General features: G+C 39.0%; 1 pseudogene; it reads right to left on the reverse strand.

Annotated features, from left to right (window-relative positions):
- Positions 1-5,827: 5,827 nt before the first annotated feature.
- Positions 5,828-19,424, reverse strand: part of LOC127411121 (ral GTPase-activating protein subunit alpha-2-like) — an 81,545-nt pseudogene continuing 67,948 nt past the window's right edge.

Consider the following 19,424-nt stretch of genomic DNA (forward strand, 5'->3'; position numbering starts at 1 on the left):
TTCCTTTTTTGCTTGTGGACTCTGCTCTTTTCGGGGTTTCTTTGTATTTACAAAGTGATTCCCAGGAGGTTTGCCGTTTTGAATGACCCATGGGCAATTTTCTCGTTCGTTGTGACAACAAACTTTCAGCTGTTAAAGTGTGCTACAGAAGCTGGATCTTATTTTCTCTGTGTATGGATATGACGTCAACACGCATGGGCGAATGACGTATGTATGCAATTTACCGCAAAATCTGTCCTGACAGCTCTAAAATATTTATAATAAAATATCATTATTATAGCTATCAAAGTGTATTTGGTAAAGTAAATACATGGTTTGGAAGATGGATTTTTGTTGCACTCTCTCATTAATAAAATTGTGTTATTTTTTAACAACAAAAAAAAAAAGTTACATAGTGTAGCTTTAAGTAAACATTGTTTCAAGTTCACAAGTAAATATTAAAGAAAAGTACCCAGAAACAAAATAAAAACAATAGTACAAAGAAATGTGCTTTAAGTTTTTCACAGCAGTATCAAGAATTAATTCAAGAAATTAGATTACTAATCAGACTTATATTACTGGTCTTCACTGTATGATTATAAAACATGAATACTTTTTTAAAGCCAATAAATTCATCTTTCCAAGAGCAATGAGTGTTTTATTTGTTTTGTTATTGTTGTCTAATTAATATTAACGACATGCTAGACAGTGGCAGATATATTGGGTTGCATTTACACAAGACCAATATTTTGATACAAATCCGTGTTTTTGTTCAACTGTTCATGTTAACTTTAGACATAACTGATTGTGTTTACATTAATACCTTACATAAATTAATATTTGACTGTTCAGGGGGCCTGGGTAGCTCAGCGAGTATTGATGCTGACTACCACCCCTGGAGTCACGAGTTCGAATCCAGGGTGTGCTGAGTGACTCCAGCCAGGTCTCCTAAGCAATCAAATTGGCCCGGTTGCTAGGGAGGGTAGAGTCACATGGGATAACCTCCTCATGGTCACGATTAGTGGTTCTCGCTCTCAATGGGGCACGTGGTAAGTTGTGCGTGGACTGTGGAGAGTAACATAAGCCTCCCATGCTGTGAGTCTCTACTGTGTCATGCACAGCGAGCCACATGATAAGATGTGCAGACTGACTGTCTCAGAAGCAGAGGTGCTCCTTGAAACAACCACACCGTCTTTTTCCAGAGCAGCCTGCATTTCTCCTGAGGTTACCTGTGGGTTTTTCTTTGTATCCTGAACAATTCTTCTGGCAGTTGTGGCTGAAATCTTTCTTGGTCTACCTGACCTTGGCTTGGTATCAAGAGATCCCCGAATTTTCCACTTCTTAATGAGTGATTGAACAGTACTGACTGGCATTTTCAAGGCTTTGGATATCTTTTTATATCCTTTTCCATCTTTATAAAGTTCCATTACCTTGTTACGCAGGTCTTTTGACATTTCTTTTCTGCTCCCCATGGCTCAGTATCTACCCTGCTCAGTGCATCCACGTGAGAGCTAACAAATTCATTGATTATTTATACACAGACACTAATTGCAATTTAAAAAGCCACAGGTGTGGGAAATTAATCTTTAATTGCCATTTAAACCTGTGTGTGTCACCTTGTGTGTCTGTAACAAGGCCAAATATTCAAGGGTATGTAAACTTTTGATCAGGGCCATTTGGGTTATTTCTGTTACCATTATGATTTTAAAAGGAGCCAAACAACTATGTGATAATAAATGGCTTCATATGATCACTATCCTTAAATAAAAGACAGTTTTTTTGCATGATCAGTCATACTTTCAAAATCAATGCCAAAATTTCACAATTTCTGCCAGGGTATGCAAACTTTTGAGCACAACTGTATATACAGTACTGTGCAAAAGTCTTAGGCACTTGTGAAAAATGTTGCATAGTGAGGATGTCTTCAAAAATAATGACATAAACAGTTTTCATTTATCCCTTAATGTCATACAAAGTCCAGTAAACATAAAAAAACCTAAATCAATATTCGGTGTGACCACCTTTGCCTTTAAAACAGCACCAATTCTCCTAGGTACACCTGGATACAGTTTTTCTTGGTTGTTGGCAGATAGGATGTTCCAAGATCCTTGGAGAATTCGCCACATTTCTTCTATCTATTTAGGCTTTCTCAGTTGCTTCTGTCTCTTTATGTAATCTCAGACTGACACGATGTTAAGAAAATTAACTGTTCTATTTTATTTGATTAAAGTTTAATTAAATGAATTTATTTAGACAACTATTATCATTAGTTTTGATAATAAAATTGTAATAAACTTTTGAATATGGAATTCAGAAAAAAAGGAAAACATGGAATTTGTGAAAAAATCAAACGGAACTCAGAAAAAGAATTAATAAAACAGATTTCATAGGGCCCCACATGTTAACATGAAGAGATGCTTTGGTTCATGAAAAATACACAACATGGCTCTTACATTTGCAGAATAATCCTTATTGATAGACAGCCTTTACATATTGGTTATTATATAAAAAAAAAATCTTTCAAATTTTTGACTCGACTCAGCTGTCCTCAAATCATCAGTCTCACAGCAATGTATTTGAAAACTGCAAAATTACAAAGAAATAAGTAAATAATAAAATATTTACTTTATTGTATTGTATCAGTGATAACTGAAAAGGAAGTATCGGTACTCTTACTTGTTTTCCTAAAAATTGTATCAGGACATCCCTAATAATATATTCAACAATAAGCAATCCAATGAAAACAAATGTCAACACAATGCAAATGTGTATCATTTACTAAACGTTGTCATATAAATAACCAGTCGATTGCGATTTTACTGAAATGTCAGTAACCTTACACCTTATGCATTTTTAACATTGCTTTCAAAAAGTAAACAAAACAGTAATGAATTTTGGAAAGAATTTAGTTGGACATAATAACTTTTGGTTCAGTGAGCAATTGAGTATTCCAAATGAGATTCAGTGAGGGAATGAGTCTGACTAATTCAGTCCATGATTCAGACTGATTCAATATATGTTAGTTTTTGCAGGACAACAAAATAAAAAGTTTAGACTTTTTTAATTGGGCTAATACAGAACCTTTATTAGCTTCAGTAACAAGCTTTGACTTTCTCATTCATTACATATAATTCACAAGTTAAGTTCGCAGTGGTGCGTCACTCCTGAATAGTCTGATCACACTGTGTTATTTCTGAATGTACAACATTTACAGGCACACTCAGTTTTAAATGATAATTCAAAAAGGACTCTAAATGCTTGGCCAATAAGAGGACTGAAGGATTGCTTCTGCAACTAATGAACCATTTATGGGGGCTTTTATGGGATGGAAAAAGTGTATTGAAAAACACATGTGAGAAGAACTTGCAGTGAGAAATGTACTGACAAAGAGAGAGAGTCTTTTCTAACAAATGGACCTGATGGCAGTTACTGTCAGCTCCATGTGCCCATGGGATGGCAGGTGTTGATTGGTGGCTTTCTGTGGCACTGCAGTAAGGGTACCTGTTGTCACGGTACTGGAAGGAGGCGCGAAGCGAGTCTTGGTGGAAAAGCCCAATGAGGTGTGAGGTGATTATAGGACGGTTGAGGGAGGGCAAGAAATGGAGAATACTGGAGGGAAGACTGAAACAATGCTGCTAATGTGCTTGTCATTAGCTCAAGGCCCTGGCGTCTCATTCATCAGCATGTTCTCAGAAAGAGATGGTGATTACTGATCAAGAAAGCCAGAGTGAGAGAGTTTGTAACAGAGAGAGAGATGGAAAGAGAAGAACTACAACAAACAAGAGTTGAGACACATCAGAAACCATCCCTCTTTTTTCAGTCAGTATTGTCAATTTCTGAAGAATATACGTGTCGCTCTGTGTGTGTATCTTTCACTTTAACGAGAGGCTATTTAAGCCCAAAGCCGAGAGGTGAGGGGGAAAGGAAGGGGAGCCAAGACAGGTTAATTGAATCCCTTAAATTAACCCCCATGACTGAGACTTGGTAAAATAAGAGATTGCAAAAAAGTGGTACAATTGGGGTTTATGGGGTTAAGTTCAGATGAATAGAGTTTAGAGAAAAAGTCAGAAAATGTTGAGTTAATTTCTTTGCTATCCCTAACCAGCCCTTTAGATGGATGATTAATAATATCAGTGCAGGTTTTCGCCTGACTTTGCTCAATCTTAGGGCTAAGAGTTTGCTGGGTCTAGGGCCACCGAAGTAATAGGTCTGTCTTGTTCTGTGTATCACAAATTCTGCTTTCCTTCTCATTCAGTTCTACCTTATGAGTCTGAAGCATCTTAAATGCCGAATGAGTGAATTAAGTTTTTAGCGACAATTCGAGTGTTAGACACTCTTTTTCAAGATACTCGATTCTACGATTACGCAACTTTTTTACATTAGTGGCAAAGGCTATGGAGAAATCTTTAATAAAGCCTTTTGTAGTTTCCCAGATAAATATAGGGTCTTCAAATGAACCATTATTAAATGAAAGAAATTCAGACAAATTGGCTTTAAAGTCTTTGTCGAACTGCTCATTCTGTAGAAGGGAAATGTTAAAATGCCACCGTGGAGATCTTTCAGCAAACAGGTTACATTCAAAATCTGCCATCATAGGATTATGATCTGCAAGAATGGCTGGGAGTATCTGATCAAAAGAATTCAGAAGTTCCTTAAAGCACAGTAGATAGTCTATTCTTGAATACGACAAATGCCGTGTCGAGAAAAAGGTATAATTTCTACTTGAGGGGTTCCCAGATCTCCAAACATCTACCAAATTCAATGCTTTTACAAAATCATCAAGCTCAGAGGAGGACTTAAGCTGAGATTGATTGCAAGAAGAAGATCTATCCAATGCTGGGTTTATCACAGCATTCATATCCCCCCCAATAATCACGGAATAATCTATCAATGAGAGCAAGTGATTTGTTACCTGTGGGAAAAAGTTAGCCTCAAATATTGTCGGAGCATAGATTGATATGAATGCTATGTTCTTCCCCATAATGTTTGTACAAAAATAGACAAGCCTGCCAGATTGATCTTGACTTTCTCTGTCGATCTTGAGGTTACAGCTACGAGAGATCAAAACAATGGTACCTTTAGTTTTAGTATTATCAGTGGAGAAAGCTGCAATTTTATACAATTTATTCTGTAACCTCTGAACGTCCGCTCTCTTTAAGTGGGTTTCCTGAACTAGAGCAATATCTATTGCTTTCCTGTGCAAGCAGATCAAGAATTTGGCTCTCTTTTTTGGACTGTTAAGTCCTCTAATGTTAAGTGATATAATTTTGTGTTTATCCATAGTCTATTGAGAAAGTGCTGCGACATCTGATGTTTTAATATACATTGCAAACCCAAAATAGATCTGCATGACCTGTGACAAAACAATGTGAGAAATCAATGGAAATAACAAAGGCAAATAACCCCTATCAGAGACCGCAAAATCCCCCAACATTATAAGGGCCCGTGGCAACATCCACCGTCATTCGCAAGGATACCAACATCATCCACCCTCCTCCAATGAACATAAAATATGTAATATAACAACGATATAAAGTGTAAACAGTAATAACAGCCATATGTATGTATACATATATAAATTGAAAAGCAAAAAAAAAAAGAGCTCAAATTCTCTGAAATAGGTAAACATATAACTTGCACCTAATGAACAGAGTACACGTGTTTGACCGTTTTAACTGTACATAGAACCGTACTCAAGTCCTCTGAAAACAATCACTATATAATTTGCACATAATGAACAGAGAACTCACACCTGACCCATTCATAGACTCGTTTTACCCCTCCATGGATTCTGGGAGAGATGGTGATGTAAAAAGGATAATTTACGTCTGGCACCCGATGGATGCTATTAAGGGGGTTCCTCCAGGAATTCTTCCACTTTTTTAACTGAATTGAAGGAGTGCTGATTGCCACCAGAACCGATGCGAAGAATGGCGGGGTAAATGAGGAAATTTGGAATTCCCAATGCGTGTAACTCCTTTTGAATGCTACTGAAGGCCTGTCGTCTGCGGCTGGTGAACCCACTGTTGTCAGCGAAAAAACTCAGCAGGTGCTCCTGGTCATGAATAAGTTCTGTTTTCATCACTTCCCTGGCACCCTGAAGAATAGCCTGCCGGTCCCGGTAATGTAACACCCGAAAGATCAAAGTGCGGGATTTCCCAGAGCCGTAAATTCTGTGCGCTCGGTCGATCTTGATCGGTCCCTTCTTCTTCAGCGCGGGTATCCAGATAGGGAGCATCCTTTGAAGGAAGCCTATTGGGTCATCCCCTTCTCGGCCCTGTGGCAGTCCCACCAAACGCAGGTTATTGCGGCGAGATCTGTCCTCTAACTCCGCTATTTTCGAGGTGAGATTTTGCTGCTCTGTTGTGCACAGGTTTAGATCTTTCTTTATCTGTCGTGTCTCGCCCTGGATCTTGTCTACCTTTGATATCAAGTCTCAACTCTGTTTGTTTGAGACTGCACTTCTTGGCAGAGCTCGGTCAAAGAGGATTTAACGTCCTCCATTGCCGTCCTTATTGCATTCTGAACCGTAGTTTCAAGCGAGATCTGTTACTTTGAAAGTGCCTCCGTAATGGCGTCGGTCAGATTAGCCTCTGTGCTTGCTAGCTTCATCTTTTTCTTTCTCGAGGGGGTTGTGGATGGCGAAAAGTCCTGTTTTCTGTTTCCGTTCATTATACTGACAAAAAAGAAAGGCTGTCAGTACTAATAAACCTATTATTTAGCCAAAGGTAGAGGGTTTAGACAGAGCACTAGTGTCCCTCGACCATCGCGTGCATGGGTCACGTGACCTCTCTGTGCATATGATCAAATCTAGTGCAAATCTAACAGTTACACGTCACATCCACGTGACATTTTCTACTAGCCACGTTTCCTCTGTTGGGCCAGATTAAGGCATGCTAGTGCGTGCCAGGGCCAATTGCGTTCCCACGGTCACATCAGGGGCTTAATCTTGCCTCCTTGGGGCTTATTCGGGGCCAATGGCCTTTAGCCGCTGAATACCCTTGGGCCAAAAAAGGCCAACAGGGGATTGAGGTGCGGTCAAAGGCGGAGTTTAGCGAGACACTTGTGCTGCTTTTCATTCAAGTCGGATGTGGAATATTCCTACTTGAATTCTCCGAACTCCGACCATAAAGGAATTCCATTGCCAGATGCTTGGAAAATGACATTTAAACAACTAAAACCACAACATTCCCGTTAGCACAACAGGAGTTTGACTGTTTCCTAGCAACCCAACTGATAAACAATGCTGCTACGCAAGCATTTGTGCTACAGGTGTTCGATCATCAAAAGAGAGTTTAATTTACTGTGTTTTCTACACCAGTCTCTGCAAATGTTTGTTAAACAAGCTTTAATATCTTGTAATGTAGTAACTTTGACTCATTGATCGATATAATTTACTAAAAGTGAATGTTTATCAACTTTGTACATCTCTGGGTGCCGACATATTTGTGTGATGTTACGCACCTGCATCTCAGCAAAAAAACTGGACACATTACAGTTCCGTTAAGATGCACAATGTACAAAGCGGTGCCCAAAGGAAGAACTATCCATGGTTTGAGATCATGGATGGTGTGCTGGGACATTGTCCTGCTGTTAGTTGAGAGACCACTCGGGACACTATGACAGTTAAAGTCAGTGACTTGTCAACATTAAATTATCTTGCTTGCTAGCTAATGTTTCCATACAATATAAACTTGATTTTCTAGATAACTAGATAACATGTGTGTTTGTTTTGGTTTATGAAATGGGAGGGGTGTGTGACGTTTGCACCAGGGCAGTGTATTAAAGGCTTTTGGCCAGATGGTGGGAATGCAGAGGGATTTTGGTCTTGCGGCTCGAGGTCCGATGATATTGACCCAGACTGACCAGTTTATGGCCCTGGCTCGCACTGGCCCGTTAGTGGACAGATGCCTATTGATTTCATACCTGGAAGTAGAAAATGACCAAAAAAATCCCTAAATTAACACTTTCCCCTTGAAATGAAAATAAATGCATAAAGCACATACAAATATTAGGTGACAGCCAATTTTTTATTAGATGAAACTATTTTATTCATACTTTTCAATACTGAATGAAAAATAAGTATAAGGTTCAAGAATATATAATCAACATTTTCCTCCGCTCCATCCTACATCTTGGCTGAATTTTCTAACTGAGCTGGTCACATTTTATTCTTGGAATCCATGAAAGACACATGCCTTAGACTTGAGCCAAAACATAGTATCTTAAGAAGTCAGCATAATTATGCTGCCAATTGTTTGGAACAGCCCTTGTGTCGGGCGCATGGCAATGATGCCTAAAAATGTTGGGCCCAGTTTTAAGAGCATTAGTGCTAAGCGCAGTGCTATGCCATAAGTCATAAGCACAATGTCAATGGGCATGACCGTGAAGTTTTGGTATTTTCGTGCAAGAATGCTCTAAGTCTAGGCACAAGTGGGTTAGGCCAAATTGCACTCACAATGCAATGGGCTGGGTCAAGTGTAATTAATTTCGGAGGTTCTTCTCCGGTTACTGCACCGTCTGCATCCCATTATATAGTCCATTCCCTGTCAAGCACCAGCTATATTAACAAAGGCAGGACATTCATAAGAAGTTGGCAGTATAAACGGACTCTATGCAATGAATCAGAACAACAGAAATATATTCATGCTTAGAAAATTTTATTCTCATCAGGATTTGGATGCACGCTCCGTTAATTTATAGGAAATGTAAGTTTTATTAATAATTTTCATCTACTGACACACAAATCATGGCTAGTATTAATAGTGATTGTATCGGCACATACTTCACTTCAAAAATTGATTCTATTCCACTTCTAAAATAGAATCAAAATAACAAAATGGACAAAATAAATAAATAAATAAATAAATACAAATAAATCATATACCAAATTCAAAAATGTCACATTTTGCAGTGACTTAAACTGCAAAATGTGACATTTTGCAGTGACTTAAAAATCACATTTTTAAGTGACTTAAAAATCAGTACGACAACAAGTGGAAAAATAACAATACAAATTAGATCATAAATACAATTGTAAATATAAACATTATAATAATAATTGAAAAATAAAAAGACCTATAGATAGTTTAACACAAATCTCATACATTTTTGTTTCATAAGGTGGCTTAATGTTCCACTATATTTTATAGTTTGGACAGGAACTTCATTACCACCTGCTGGTGGAATCTTCAAACTGCAAATGTAGAAACTGAATTTAGACTTTGCGCTTAAAACAGACCTGTTTTTGAAACGTCTTAGCGCAATTACCTATTTCTCAAGAAAATAGCAAATTGCACTTTGCGCCACTTCATTAACATACAATACTCCCACAGTTTGTATGCATACACCCACAGATAGTGCAAACACTCCCAGTGGAGTTTTTCCACAGGGGTGGCTGGGCAGGGTCCATGTGGTGGCACATCATCAGAGGGGTGCGGGGAGGGGGGGATATGGGGGTGGCACAGTCGTTGTTCGTATTGTCGGACAGGGGTGAGGGATGATGGCAGTCACAAAAAGAGCCCATTGTCTATGTAGGCAGCTCACTAGTTTTTGGGACAGAGCTTTTGACAAATGTATCTTTCTTTTATTTATCCCCCTTTCTCTCCAATTTTGGAATGCCCAATTCCCACTACTTACTAGGTCCTCGTGGTGGCACGGTTACTCACCTCAATCCAGGTGGCGGAGGATAAGTCTCAGTTGCCTCTGCTTCTGAGACTTTCAATCCGCACATCTTATCACGTGGTTTGCTGTGCATGACACTGCGGAGACTCACAGCATTTGGAGGTTCATGCTACTCTCTGCGATCCACATTGAGAGTGAGAACCAATTAATCATGACCACGAGGAGGTTACCCCACGTGACTCTACCCTCCATAGCAACCGGGCCAATTTGGTTGCTTAGAAGACCTGGCTGGAGTCACTCAGCACACCCTGGATTCGAACTCGCAACTCCAGGGGTGGTAGTCAGCGTCAATACTCATTGAGCTATCCAGGCCCCCGACAAATGCATCTTTCAAATAAACGCAATGTAATCGGAAGCCTCGTCTAATGACAAAACTAACACAGTATGGCCACAAGTCCTTTAAAACAATTTCTTGATAATATCTTGAAGATATTTACTGTATATCCTCATATCTGCATATCTTTTCCATGAGCTAAAATGCATCATACTTGCTTCCAATTAATGCTTTGTTCATTGTATTTCAAGCATTAGATCTGCATGAGACAGAGCTCATTTTTTTAGTCTCACATTGGTAATGGCTTCAATGTTTGATACACTGAGGGAAATAATCAAGCAAACAAGTGATACTATAAAAGGAAATTGGCAAAAGCCAACCCTTTAAAGGAAGTTTTAATAAGATGGAGCCATCAAGGCAGATGCATCTCAAGTCAGAGGTGGGCAGTGCAGGTTCTTTGAAGAGCTCTTTTGTATCAGACACAGGGCTCTTTGTGATAAAGCTCCGCCGTTTATAAAGGCCTCCTCAGCAAGACAATGAGATTATTTCACGTGTGAATATAAACATGGGGTTTTGAATGGACATGGATTGTAAGAGAGAATTTGTGATCCTCTTGTAATGTATCACACAAATACTTGAAAAATGAATAAAGGAGCTGAATGGCTCTCACAAATCTGCCACGGACCAAAAATCTATCTCCTATTATCTCTTTGAGCAAAGAGAGCCACAGATGATTTGCAACATTAAGCTTTAATAAAATTAACTATAGACTGGTAGGATGTGATAGCCTAATACATTAAATAAATAAATTAAATTAGGTAATGGATAATGTACAGTCAGCCTGTTGTTTATTTTCTGTTAACTGGCTGACTGCACATTATCCTGCTCATAACAAGGCTGCTAACCAAATAAATTAATAAATTAACATAAATTATTGATTTGCGCTGAAATTATATAATTATGTGAGAAGAAAGAAATTGCTAAACAACTAAAATCCACCTCCGGTTTGCGTCGAAGTTCTGAGTTGAAATTTCTTTATTAGCTTACTTGTAAAGATCTCACAGTGATCCGAGGAGCAGGAAAGATAGCTCCCAATACGAGTGGTCTGATACGTGGATGTGCGGTTGTTACTAAGAAATATCAGAATGCTAGATGGCGTCATTGGCCAATCAGAATGAAGGATTCCAGAGCGCCGTTTGATAAGTAATTTCAAATTGTAATAATAAATAATAATTTACTTTTGTATTTTTCTCAATATCAAAATGTTCACTTGAATACTTAATACTGCTGTTAGATACCTGAAAAACTTTTCTGAATTTGCCATTAACTATTTAAATTCTGGTGTCATGACAATCCTAATCTTAACCATTAAAGAGACCGTCAATTCACGCATTTTATCACGTGGCTCATCGTGCATGACACCGTGGAGACTCCGCATGTGGAGGCTCATGTTACTCTCCGCAATCCATGCACAACTTACCACACACCCCATTGAGAACAAGAACCACTAATCGTGATCACGAGGAGGTTACCCCATGTGACTCTACCCTCCCTACCAACCAGGCCAACTTGGTTGCTTAGGAGACCTGTCTGGAGTCACTCAGCACACCCTGGATTCGAACTCGTGACTCCAGGGGTGGTAGTCAGCGTCAAAACTCACTGGGCTACCCAGGCCCCCCCTCATCACATTTCTTAATACAGTCATCCAGTGTAAAGCTCTCATACAAGAAAAGCCGAAAACTGACAAAGCTCTTCTACTTCACAATGTAAAGAACCTCCATTTCCACATCAATGCCAGCAGGAAAAAAGCAGGACGCACACTTTAATATTGCTCTGCGTTTTTGTTGTTGTTGTTTAGTTTATTCCCCCTATCCTCTTCGGAGAGACTCTGTTTTGTGTGAACATGCAAATGGAGAAACACAAGGACATCCTTTAGCGCAGAACAATCATGGCCAGCTCGTGGAGGTGCTGTCCGTGCCTTTGAACTGTTTAAAGTGGTATTAATGGCCAACTTATAAATAATCAACAAAATCTCTTTAAAGATATCCGCCATTGGGGCAGAGGAAACTGGGAATGCTATAGTCTTTTAACAATCAGACCTCACTGACCAGAGCATGTAATGAAACCGCATGGTTGAGCATCATCAGAATAAAATAAATAAATAAATAAATAAAAAAAATTCTGTGTCCTGTTATAAATGTAATTTTTGCTTTTTATTATTTTTTCCCCCCATTTTTATAAAACACACATTTGCACCAAATAAAAGCTAGGCAGTTTTATTGGACACATTGTACATATCAAATCTAGCTTTATAATATTGACAACTAAAAATAAGCTAAAAGTAGCTTCCTAAGGCTATCCTCAAAACAATATATCAGGTTGTTTTCAACTGATGACTATCTGTTATCTGCCGATTACCTCAATAATTTCTGCTTGTAAAAATTAATGTGGAATGAGTGTGGAAATGTAATAGTTTAAATCAATCTTGTTAAGTTAAACAGAATATGTACTGTGTATACATAATCGGCAGATAACAGATAGTCATAAGTTGAAAACAACATGATATATTGTTTTGAGGATAGCCTTAGGAAGCTACTTTTAGCTTATTTTTAGTTGTCAATATTATAAAGCTAGATTTGATATGTACAATGTGTCCAATAAAACTGCCTAGCTTTTATTTGGTGCAAATGTGTGTTTTATAAAAATGGGGGGAAAAAAATAATAAAAAGCAAAAATTACATTTATAACAGGACACAGAATATATTTTGCAGGTTATATGGTGGCTGACATTTGAGTGACATTTAGGGAAGAATTGGATATGTGTGTGATGTGAGAGGATAAGCAGGGATGGCTGCCTTCATTCTGGCTGAGAGAGCAGAAATTAGTGACTAAGCTCTAGGATACTGAATGGTAATCAGGGAACTGCTGATATTCACCAAGTGAAGACTCTTTCTCACATTGGAGGATTTCAATATCACAAGAGCACTAGAGGCAGTGTTCTTATCAGCAGTGGCCTCTGACAAAGAAACCCCCCAAATGAGATATGAGCTTTAACAAGTGCCGGTCTTAAACAACCACAACAATTATTGAGAGGAAAATCAGACACGCATGAAGTGCAAACACGTAGTCACTCTCCTGCAAACAAGTATATGTCCTGGCACACAACTCGCGCACAAACAAACACGAGCCTTGAGACACCAGAGCCCTCCAACGTAATCTTTTGTGAGAGACTATCATGCAAAGAATACCTCTGCTGCTGCAGGCAATTTAATTTTAATGAGCAAGAAACAAAACACAAACAAAACAAAGCAACAGTGCTTTGGAAACATGCCGTCCTCACACAAACTCTCTCGTACATTCAAGTACTCCCACACTTAAGTGCCGAAGCTTGCTAGAATTGCTCATTATCACTCCCTTTACAAAACTATAGACAAAGAGCGGCAGAGACAAAACCCACACATTCATTGCATTCATTGTGTACATGGGCGACAAACAAAAAGCAAAGCAGCATCCATCTGAATAATCTGAGAGGGCTAACAGCTATCTCCCAGAGTTGGCAGGCCGAGGAGGGAAGAGAAGAAAGTTCATTAATTAAACAGGGCTTGGGCAGACAGATGGAACCGCTAGCTGGATGCTAATTACTCTGAGAAGACAAGCAGGTTTAACACTCGTTCTCTCCTCCTCCACCATCAATCACAATTAGCACAGCTCCAAAATGTCCATCCTGCTCAGTGGACCAACAACAGGATGAGCGAGAGACAGAGATAGAGACAGAGTCTGGAAATATAACCAACTGCACCACTTCACGTACATTTAAAGTAAAAATAACATTTATTTAGTTGTGGATGAGCATGTTACATCATTGTTGTTCTACATTTAATACAGTCATTTACAGTACAAAAATAGATTAAAAAACAAGTGAACAAATTCTACACTGAAACACAGCAAACACACACACACACACACACACAAACAAGCTGGTGTCAACAGGAGCTGCTCTCATGCTTACAGGGCGCTTTAGTAACGTCACTCCTGAGGGAGCAGTAATAAAGGAGCGGGCTCTGCGTAACTCTACCTCACACACACATGATGGGGATCCCACCCTGATCTGGCAATGGCTCCTCAATTCAAAGTAGCGGCAGAAAACAGACAGATGTCAAGCATGAATGCCTAATGGAATGCTAGTGATAGTGATATACATACAGTTTATATATATTAAACTGCAACAGACATGTAATTTACAGGTTACAAGTCTGGAGAAATATATCAATTAAATATACAACAATAAATTTTTATAAGTATACACATGGATGTATTATATATAATATACATAGATGTAAGGTTATTTATTGTACATTTACTGTATATGCATTTACATGAGTATATTGTGTCATCTTACTTGAACTCTGTAATCTGCACGACTCAAGTGTTGTCTGTGTTTGGTGACATTGCACGGTATTTCAAATTAACAAATTTTGTCAAGTGAAGTGGATAGCAACTTCTTGGTAAATGGGTTTTACACAGGCACCACTCTGTCTTCCAAAGTTATGCGAGTTATGCCCTCACCTCTTTAGTAATCCTCAACCTTTTTTTTAAATTAAAAAAAATAAAAATACAAATTATGAATAATTTAACAGTAAAAAGTTACAAAATATAATTTTTTATAACTGCTTAATTATCAAAAGTGTAAAGGGTCATTAGTGACCAGAGACATGTAACAGTGTTGCAAAATATATTTTGCACTTTCATAAATCTTATTTTTTTCCAATTAACATTTTTTTTATTGATTCATATATAAACAACAAAGAAAACCCAACACATATACAACAAATCAACATTTAACATTTAACCCCCACTAATATCCCTCCCCAATCACCAACCCCACCCTGACCCACAACGAACACCCCTGTGGGCACATATAATAACACACACACACACACACACACACACACACACAGACACACACACACACACACAAGCAGAAAACAAAAAAGAAAATATAATAAACATACACAATTAAACTTCTCTCTCCACATCCCCTCCCCGAGAGTCCCCAAAAATGCTAAATAATTGCCCCATTTCTTATCAAACATGTCCCAAAACCCCAGCATTCTACTTGCCACCTCTTTGAAAGCACACAACTCCGGAAATGAGGGTGCACCATCTGACTTCCATCCCCTTAAAATAATTTGCATGCCAATCATGAGACTGGTCAGAACCCAATTTTTTATGAGTTTATCCCCCAAATTTATGACCGCCCCATCACCCAAAATACAGAATCTGGGGCAAAGTAAAATCTGAGTGCCCAAAATGTCACACATACAACTCTGAACCTTCAACCAAACTTCTTGGATCTTAACACATCCTCAAAAAACATGGGTTGTGTCTCCATCTTCTGATGTAGGAGGGTGTGTCTTTAAGACCAAGCCAATACAATCTAGAGGGGGTCCAAGAGAATCTATGCACAATCTTGAATTGCATAAGTTTCAATCTTTCTCCCATAATCTCTTGATAGAAGTTAAAGCTCCAACCCCCAGACTCTTAATTATCATTAACAGGTAGTAATACACTGATGCCTTATGACCTTTTCAAAAGCAGTAATCACCTCTCCCGGAGTATGTTTGTATGTGTTTGTCTGTGTGCGTGTGTGTATGTATGTATGTGTATAACTATTTTTTATTTTTTATTATTATCTATGTCTTGCTGCTGTTTTTGTATTGTTTTTGTATTGTTGTACACTGGAAGCTCCTGTCACCAAGACAAATTCCTTGTATGTGTAAGCATACTTGGCAATAAAGCTGATTCTGATTCTGATGTGCTGCTTTAGGGGGGTGTGTGCTACTCCAAAAAACAATACAGAGCAGGTGGCACAGCTGTAAATACCTATAGAACTGAGATCTGGGAATCCCAAAATGTTGAACCAAATTTTCAAAAGATCTCAACACTCCACTCTCATATAGGTCACCGAGTGTAGTAACCCCCCTCACAATCCACTCTGACCAGCAGAAAGGGGACTTAATAATACATAATTTAGGGTTCAGCCGTACGCTTGAGGCAATATTTAAATAAACGTCATAATTAAACATTCTGGACACTTTTGTCCATACCGAGTGCAAATGCGAGATAACCGGGTGTAACTTAACTTCTCCGATTAGTTTGATAGAAAGGCTTTGCAATGGCAAAATAGGGGCAAGAATTTCCTGTTCAATACAAAACCAGGGAGGGGCTCTCTCAGGTGGAAGCAACCAATGAGCCAAATATCTGAGACCGAATGCATAATAATAAAACAAAATCTTGTGTAGCCCAAGCCCACCTTTGTCAATCGGTCTATGTAGCTTATTAAAATGTAATCTAGGATGCTTACCATTAAAAATGAAGGACTTCGCTATGCTATCAAATTGCTTGAAATAAGAGGAGGGGACATTTACAGGGAGAGATTGTAACAAGTAGTTACATTTTGGAATACAATTCATTTTTAATAACATTAACCTTCCCAATCATAGATAAATGTAATGAAGCCCACCTGCCCACATCGCTCGAAAACCGTTTTATTAAGGGGTCAAAATTAACTAACTAAATCAGACAAATTTGCTGGGAATAAAATGCCCAAATACTTAATGCCCTGTTTGGGCCACTGGAAGGCGCCCAGCTGGAAAGCTGTTGCTGGGCACTATGCTGTCAGAGCCAAAGCTTCAGATTTAAACCAATTGACTCTGTATCCTGAGAACTTAGAAAAGGAATTAATAATTCTATGGAGGCAAGGCATAGATCTAATGGGGTCGGAGACGAATAATAAAAAATCATCTGCGTAAAGCAAAAGCTTATGTGCCACACCTCCCGACACCACCCCTGGAAAATCATCTTCCCTTCTTATCGCGGCTGCTATTGGTTCCAGGGCAAGACAGAACAATAATGGGAAAGAGGGCAACCCTGACGGGTGTCCCTATCCAGAGTAAAATAATCTGAAATTAATCCATTTGTTTGTACCGCCACTACCCGGTGTCTATAAAGTAACTTAATCCACCCAATAAGAGATTATCTTTTTAAGATTTTGGAAATATACATGTCCGGACATGTATATTTCCAAAATCTTAAAAAGATAATCCCATTCTACCATAATAATCCCATTCTACCATACAAAAACAAATTCTGGCTAACCAATTAAATAAAGTTATGACATCTCGGTGTCAAGTGAGATGGCCGCGACCGGAGTCTGATCATTTGTCACTGACCACATAATATTGATGAAACGCCTAATGTTATAAGAAGAGCTGCGGCTGGACGCCATGCAAGGAGCAGACTTATGAGCGACGAGCTCTGCGCACTTTGCAGAATTTTTGATTATTCTCATGTTATAATCTGCTGAAATTTGATACACCCAGTTACACATTTGTCCTTTGTTGCAAAACATGGCAAAGAAGTCAAAATCCTTGGGCTCTGGAGATATTAAAAGACACTTACTTGTTCAAGATGAAAGCCCCGACAGGCCTACAGACCGGGGACTCGATTTGGATGGCGCGGCGAGAGAGGAGATCCAGCGTCAGTTGTCCAACATGTCGATGATGTTGACGAAGATTCTTGCTGACTTGGAGGATCTCGCTGTAATACGTCGATCGATCACGGCGATGGAAATAAAATTCTCTGAGTTAGGTACAAGAGTGTCTGATGTAGAAAAATGAATAGATTTTCTGGAATCTTCGGAGAGGGAATCATCCGCTAATCCGCCCGTGACCAAAGTTGATTTGGAACATCTCCTTGAAAAGCTTGAAGATCTTGAAAATAGAAACCGCAGGAATAACGTTCGAATTGTTGGAATTCCTGAGCATGAGGAGGGCAGAGATATGGTGAAATTCCTGGACGAGCTTTTCCCGAGTCTGCTCGACATAACAGGCCACAAGCTGGAAATCGAGCGAGCTCACAGATCTGCTGAGGGAGACAGGCCCAGATCGATTCTGGCCAGATTTCTGACATCATCAGATAAAGATCTTGTGTTGCGCCAGGCGAGGAGCAAAGGGAAGCTTTCTTGGAAGAACCATATTGTTTTCTTGTTCCCAGACTTTGCGAGTTCGACAAGAGAGAAACGCGATCGGTTCAAGGAATGTAAGAAACTCTTACATCAGAAAAAGATCTCGTTTGCTCTGATGTTTCCTGCCAAACTGAGAATAGAAACGAAAAACGGTCACAAAGTATTCACATGTCCAAATCTGGCAATGACTTTTATAGAATCAGTGACTGAGTAAACCATTGGATGTTTCTCATGTGAGTGGGCCTGACTCGCTGTACCTAACTCTTGAGGAAGCTGGATGAAATTTTGGGTTTCTTGCGTTGGCTCCGCCGTGCGGCTGGAGCTTGTTTTGTGAATAACACTTTTCCTTAAAGAAACTTTTGCATTGATGGAAGATTACTTTTGCATTGAAGTTCCCGGCCAGTTTGAGAGTGGACACTACGGATGACCGCAAAATATTTACATGCTCACACAAAGGATGTCTTTTATAAAGCTGACGGATTATGTAAATCATGGCATATACTTTTATGCAGCCTCTGAGTGAATTGACTTGACCATCCGGGGAACCGGGATGCCGGTTTTGTTTCTTTTTATATTGGTTCCACCTAGCGGCTGGAGCATGTTCTGTTGCATAACACTCATTTGGAACGGCTGTGGATTAATCTGTTCGTTCTTCGTGCTTATTCCTCCTGCTGGCTGTAGTTTGTTTTGAGTTTTTTTTGTTTTGTTTTTTTTTTTTACGGGACATTTGAATGATTACGTCATCCGCTGAACTTATAACAGCCGGCTCACGGAACATTCGTTTGTCTGACCGAGGAATCTGATCGGTTTTATATCAGCTGGAATTTGTTTTGTGGAAGATCACATCCTTGAGACAGTTCTGTGAATTAATCTACACATTTTTTGTGTTCATTCTTCCTATTAACTGGGTTTATTTCACAAAGTATTTTCTGTTATGTAATTTTACCTCACAAATTTGTGAGGCAAAATTGAGCAATCCGATGGCAAAGTTGTCGTGGGGACTCGTGTGTGTTCATGGACCTTTTGAGTTTAGAGGGATTGACGCCGGTTGGCGCTGTCGTGCGCGGGGTTAATGTGCACGTTTTTCTTTTTTCTGTTTGTTTTGTTCCGGGGGATGTTCGGAGGTTGATTGTTTCACTAATGGGGAATGTGGTCTTCATAATTGTGTTTTTCACACACAATTTTTTTTTTTTATTATATCAATATATCAAATGTTAATTTGAGTGTACTATCTCTCTCCACATGGAATGTAAATGGGTTGGGGCACCCCATAAAAAGAAGGAAGGTTATTACTTTTCTTAAACGTAAGAAATATGTTATAGTGTTTCTTCAAGAAACACATCTCTCCCCGCAGGAAGCTGAAAAATTTGGGAAGATATGGGGTGGACATGTTTTCTTTAGTGTTGGCTCAAGTAAGAGCAAGGGAGTCATTATATTGATAAATAAACATCTACAATTCAA

This window comes from Myxocyprinus asiaticus, chromosome 20 (genome assembly GCF_019703515.2).
Source record: "Myxocyprinus asiaticus isolate MX2 ecotype Aquarium Trade chromosome 20, UBuf_Myxa_2, whole genome shotgun sequence".
NCBI lineage: Eukaryota > Metazoa > Chordata > Actinopteri > Cypriniformes > Catostomidae > Myxocyprinus > Myxocyprinus asiaticus.